We start from the raw sequence: 6,733 nt of genomic DNA on the forward strand, positions 1-6,733 counted from the left end.
CAGAAGCTAGAGTATGGGCAACCGACTTGCCATACTTAGTAGGTGGCACTGGAATCGAGGTACCTATCTCATTTCCTCTACTATAAATAGCATGTAGTAATGTCATTAAGGGATCCTGAAAAATCTTTGAACTCTAAGCATTATACATATTTTCTTTAGAATATTGCTTGTGATCATCTTCAACCTGCTGACTTAAGCATCGGAGTGGCCACGCCGGACATCCCTCCGGCGCCCATTCACGAGTTACTTTCTTGTTTGTAGGTGTTAATCTCAGCCATTATCTTCACTCAAAATTTCCGAACACTATAAATTGTTGGTTTGATCCGTCGGAGCTCCTTACCCGGCTCACTCATTTCAGAGGGATCACATCAATATCAATTAAAATCGGAAGTAAGATTTCCCTTCATCAACCTTCTAAGAAATGATCCTATTCAACGTTTTTCTCTTGTTTTCATTTTTCAAATAATTTTTAATTCAGAGAAAATTCTCTCTTATAAATCGGTTCAAAACCTCCTTCCCCAAGTCTTCATTCATCATAATTTCCTAGTTTTTTTGGTTATCGCATGGTCGATGAAATATTTGAACATGTCCATGAGCTATTTGATCTACTTCGAAAATAACGATTTGAAAAAAGCTCAAAAGATTTGTATTTCATGTATAATTGTACTATATTAAAAATCACAATCAACTTAAAAGAACTAACGAATAAAATAATTTGGATTCAATTTGGCTGGAAAAAATTCATACATGGTATTCGATAACGAGCTCCATCCATTTACCCACCCCTGGTGTATTTCTGACTTCTCCATGTAAACGCATATCCAGAGATGAGACTTTACACGCAGATAGGCCGAAACTACACATGCAACAAATCAACGAGATAAGTGCATAAACAATAAGATTGCAGCATTACATTTTTCCTATCTGGGATCTAGCAGGGTGGTGGTCGTTGAATCTTGAGAAACTATGGGCTCTCTTTCTGTGAAGAAACCAGGATGTTTGGCTTCGGGTAACACGCCTTCGTTACCCAACATCAAAACAACAGAGGACATGCTCGGTCTATCTTCAGGGTTGTGCTGCACACACAACAGGCCAACATGGATCGACCTTATCACTTGAGGCAACTCTTGAGGATTTCGTAGAGAGGCTTCGGCCACTTCTTGCCATTTTTCTTCTTTGTGAAGGGTCCAAACCTGATCATAATTTTAAGACTTCTTTATACCAAATATCATATTGATAGGAGCTGTTTGCAGACTAATGGAGACAGCAATTACATGTCCGAGAAGGTTGAGATGATGATCACTATGTGAAAATCGTCTGTTTCTCTTTCCACTCACGATTTCTAGTACTAGTACCCCAAAGCTGAATACGTCTGATTTTACGGAGAAGATCCCATCCACTGCGTACTCTGGAGACATGTAGCCACTGCAAATGGGGTGTCTATTAGATAATACTGTGGCAAGAAATGAAACAGAAATATATTCAAGCAATTAAGATTTCTCATTACTATGTCCCAATTATTCGACGTGTCTGAGCTGCAGTCTCATTGCCTCCGAAACTTCTGGCCGTTCCAAAGTCAGATATCTTTGGATTCATTTCTGAATCTAGCAATATGTTGCTGGCTTTTAGATCTCGATGGATAATCCTCAATCGGGAATCTTGATGGAGATACAAAAGTCCCCTGGCTATCCCATTGATAATATGGAAACGTTTTTGCCAGTCAAGTAAATAACCTGCTGTTTCATCTGTCAGTGATAATTTGGTACCAGGTCAAAACGTTGGTTAGACAATTTTAGTTCGATAAATTGTAAAAGTCACGTATATATCGCGCTGTAACGCACTGTCATATGTACAAGTATGATACTCACCAAATAAAATCACATCTAGACTTTTGTTTGGCAAGTATTCATATATCCACATATTTTCGTCCCCACAAATGCAGCATCCTAGAAGCCTCACGAGATTTCGGTGCTGAAGTTTGGCAATAAAGATTACTTCATTCTTCAACTCATCGAGCCCTTGAGTAGAGGTTCCTGATAAACGTTTCACAGCAATTTCTTGCCCCCCTTCAAGCATGCCCTAAGATCAGAATGCGAGCATTTGAAGTTCACTATTCGCCATGTTTGATCAATAAGGTTACCAAGAACATTGTCTTTTTGGTTTTTCAAGCAAACCATAAATGAAAAAAATGATCCTACTCAATGTTTTTCTCTTGTTTTCTATTTTCAAATATTTTTTTAAGTCAGAGAAAATTCTACCTTATAAACAGGTCCAAAACCTCCTTCCCCAAGCTTGTTTTCAATGGAAAAGCAATTAGTAGCTTTGAGGATTGTAGCTAATTTGAAGAAAGGAAGCTCCAACTTTTTGTGTTCACTTTCATTAAATTTTCCTGCTGCATAAAACATGATGATGTAGAGTTTATCACAGGAAAAGAATAGATGGCTCTTTTTACTCGAGAATTTTAGAACTTTTATTACTCTTTTATAGTTGTTAAGCAGAGACGCCATTTGTGTCTTACCTTGTTCACCCCTGATTGAATCTTTATTCCTCTTCCGAATATACAGGATGAGGCTCAGAGCAGCTAGAAGAATTATTCCCATCATTGATGTCAAACTCGCGATAAGTATTCTTCGCTTCATTCCTCTAGAGTCTGCAATATAGGTGACACTTATTTCGAATTAATGCTTGCAGTGTGGTGACTGGTTCTCGCGTTCAAATCAGAAGATCTCAATTCAGATTTAACAACTTGTTTGCTCCAAAAACATCTTACAAGTCCTAACAAAATTTTAGCATGATCTTGGAGTTACAAATTCTAACCAAATTTTAAGCTATTGAAGCTTAAAAGATGCATGATACAATCCTCACTCCCCGAATTCTGATTCATACAAAAGCATATTAAATTGGTAAACTAGCAAGATAAGAAAGTCAGCGTGTCCGGGGTACTTTTCAAGCAACTCAACGAATTGAATGTACATAAGAGTAGAAATGTGGATGTGATGTGTATTGTCCCATATGTGATTTTATGATTTTGAGCAGGTTATAACAGTGTGTATATATAGTCGCATGAATAAGAAAGAATTCGGATATTTATCCCCAAGTTTCAAGGAATTTAGTATCTTCAAAAACAGAGACCTGGTTAGCTTGATTTCCTTTCATATGAAGTTTGATGCAAGTTGAGTAATTTTATGGGCGTAGCCATGTAGGCCATAAGCCCAAAAGCAGACCAGAAACCTAAAAGACTGGTTTTCTAAGTCTGACAACCCTTCAAGCTTGTTAGTCACTGTACGTTTTTCCGTGGAGACAACAAAGGCTGTATCAAATTCTTGATTTGAAAATTTACGAATTATGTCGTGCAAATGGATAGGTTAAAGTAAAGATATATAAAATCTGGAAAAGATTGACAGATATTGAGGATTGTTTGTATGTTTGATCTGAAATTCTTACCTATTTCAGAAGATGCCATTCTGATGTAGATATCTTGTCCATCTGCACTCAGGGATCTGATATCTATCAAGTCGCCAAACCACAGAAGACATCCACTCCCATTTCTTATATTTAACTGTGTGTACGCCATACATGAGCATTTCTTTAAGCATTCCACTTCACATTCTTTAAGCGACATACTCTCGTTGAACCATGAATTTCGGACATCAGGTAGTTTGATCCTTGAGTACTTCATAAATCCATCCCCTTGGCAACTCAAGTTTGTCTTTCGAATGCATCCATTTGACCAATCTGTTTTAATCCAACTCTCTGAATCTTTAGGCACAAATTTATACAGACAATTGCATGCTGGGAAATTTTGAATATAACATATCCCATAAGCACCGCAAAGGCTGTAACTATCACAATTATCTGCTGGTCTATTCATATAAACTTCCCACTTGCTGTGTTCGATTTGCCCATGTAAGCCTCTGTACAACTCCACTTGAATTCAACGTAAGCCTCCGAACAACCAGCTTGTCGATGATATTTTCTTGATAATACACCTCATTCTTATCCATCACAAAATCCATAAAATACGTGGGGTTCCCTCTTACGTCTGGAAATCCACTAAAGTAAATGCCATTCCAAGGTCCATATCTAGTGATTTCCATGGCATTTCTTCGCAAGACTATTTGCGGATATCCTGTAAGTTCCAAGTGATACGTCGAGTCTCCTGGAGCTGGATCATCATTGGCCTTCCATGCTGCAAGGTACACCTCTAAACCAGTTACAAAATTCCACCCAAACTTCATACCTGGTAGATATGTATCAGTTGGATAATCAAAACTCTGCCAGAGATAATTCTCCTCCGTATCATCAGCATCTTCATCTTTTAGAACAAGATTTCCCGAATCCAACAACTGTGCAACCGGCTTCTGCCCAGATCTTGATCTATTGGACGACCATACAGCTTCACCAGTGTCATTAACAAGGACTAAAACGCCTGGCTCCATAACCTTCAAGACTCCTGCCTGATTTGTGAGTGGACTTGCTCTGTTTGCCACCCAAACTATTGTTTTAACCGGGATTCCGTAGTACCATATCCCCACGTAACGATTCTTCGAGTTCCCAAGGCTAAAGAATCCAAGCTCAAACATCCCACCAGATGAAACAATGGTCTCGCCATCTCTAACACTTCGAATGGAATTTATGGTATCCATCGAAGCAGAAGATATGGAGAAATTCAGGGAGATGAGAATCAGAAGTAGGACGAAAACTTTCCACGTTGAATCCATTGGTGAAGTATTCTTGCCTGGTATTCCTTTATTTGTCTGAACTCAGTTCAACACATGGAAAGTTCGAGCTCAGACGTTTTGACCGTCACCTTCGCTTTCTTAGGTGTGAGTGCTTCAACTCGAGAATTTATAATATTATATTATATATTCCAGTTTACAGATATTAATTAAATTATCATTTATCTATTCCAGTTTACAGATATTAATTAAATTATCATTTATCTTTAATGTAATCATAAACTAAATATTTTAATATTCAATTTTTTTAATATTTAAATGTTTTCTAATTAATATTTAGGACTCGAGAATAATTGTTGAATCGAATGGAGTTCAAATTCGAAACTATATATATATAATCTAAAAGGGAAACTTAGTAAAAATATTCTTAAATAAACTAAATTGTTTGTTATTATTTTATATATATATATATATATATATATTGGAATGCAATTTGTCAATTGACCCTCTACCCCGACCCGAAGACTTTTTACGTAAAATTTCCCAACTTTTTTGTCTTTTATTTCACATTTGTCTAGGAAGTCAAAAATTATGGGCTTGAATATTTGAAGAAAAAAAAAACAAAGAGGAATCTACGGCTTAAAACATATGACATTTTTCCAATTTTTTAACCTTCAACGTCTTCGCCTCTCTTTTCAACAACGTGTGGTGGGATATAGTAAATACAACGTCTACTTTCTTTTTACATATATATATAGGGACGTAAATGAACCAAACTGTTTGCGAGTTTTTCGAAGCTCGGTTCGATAAAAAGCTCGTTTGAGTTCGTTTGTTAATCATATCAAACCAAGCTCAAGCTCAATTTTGAGCTCGAAAAATTGATCAAACCAAGCTCAAGCCTAAAGATATTCTATTCGTGAGCTCGCAAACTTGTTTGATAATAAGCTCTCGAGCTCGAGCTCGAGCTCGGCTCGTTTAGGTGGCTCGTAAGCTTGAGTTTGACTCATTTGTTGAGTTGACAAATAAAAATATTAGTATTAATATCAATGGAATGAATTGTATACAAGACAAATAAAAATATTAGTACTAATGTTACCATGAACTTTGCAGGATATTTGACTAGTTGTTATTGGAGATGATTTTGTAATTCCTGATTTTAATGGATTCTTCGACGTCCTCCTTACTTTCTCAACAAACTTAGTTGATGTATTAAAGGGGTGAAATTATTTCATTGTTATTTATATGATGATATCAGTGTATGATGAATATTCTAGATGTATTATTTTGGAATGTTCAATAATATATTGATTTATGTTTTTAGCTCTTATTTGTGTCGTTTTGGTTATTTATGAATGAATTTACATTTTTATGTCTGATTTAAAATTAGTTTATAGATATATTTAATTTTTAACAAGCTCGAATCAATATCAAACTCGAGCTCAATTTTATGCTTTACGAGCTCGAAAACGAGTCGAGCTCAAGCCAGGCTTGTTAAACATGTTAAACAAGCTATTAATGAATCAAGCTCGAGCCTGGCTTGATTAACATGCTAAACGAGATTTTAACGAGCCGTTCGAGCTCGGTAATTTCGAGACAAACCAAGCTCGAGCCTGATAATAAAAGCTAGCTCGAGCTCGAGCCTCAAATAATCTTAAACAAACCAAGCTCAAGCTTGAATCGTTTACATCTCTACATATATCCAGTTGTTATGACATAAAAATATACACGACAATTATATATATATTTTTAGTTTTTATAAATTTTTATATGATTTTTTTATCAGCTATTAAATTTAGGATACGGGTAGTACCAAAGTCCAAAAAATGTTTTTATTCCCTAAAATCTTATATAATCTTTATTTTTTTTAACTAAACTATAGGTTGACAAAAATTTGTTTGACACGGTCTCACACGTCGTATTTTTTGAGATGAATCTTTTATTTAGGTCATACATGAAAAAATATTACTTTTTATGCTAAGAATATTACTTTTTATTGTGAATATCGGTAAAATTAACTTGTCTCACTGATAAAGATTCGTGAGACCGTCTCACAG

General features: G+C 35.8%; 1 pseudogene; it reads right to left on the bottom strand.

Moving 5' to 3' along the window:
• Positions 1-691: 691 nt before the first annotated feature.
• Positions 692-4,814, bottom strand: LOC142549072 (G-type lectin S-receptor-like serine/threonine-protein kinase At4g27290; annotated as a pseudogene).
• Between the last annotated feature and the right edge of the window lie 1,919 nt (positions 4,815-6,733).

The sequence above is a fragment of the Primulina tabacum genome, chromosome 6 (genome assembly GCF_025594145.1).
Source record: "Primulina tabacum isolate GXHZ01 chromosome 6, ASM2559414v2, whole genome shotgun sequence".
NCBI lineage: Eukaryota > Viridiplantae > Streptophyta > Magnoliopsida > Lamiales > Gesneriaceae > Primulina > Primulina tabacum.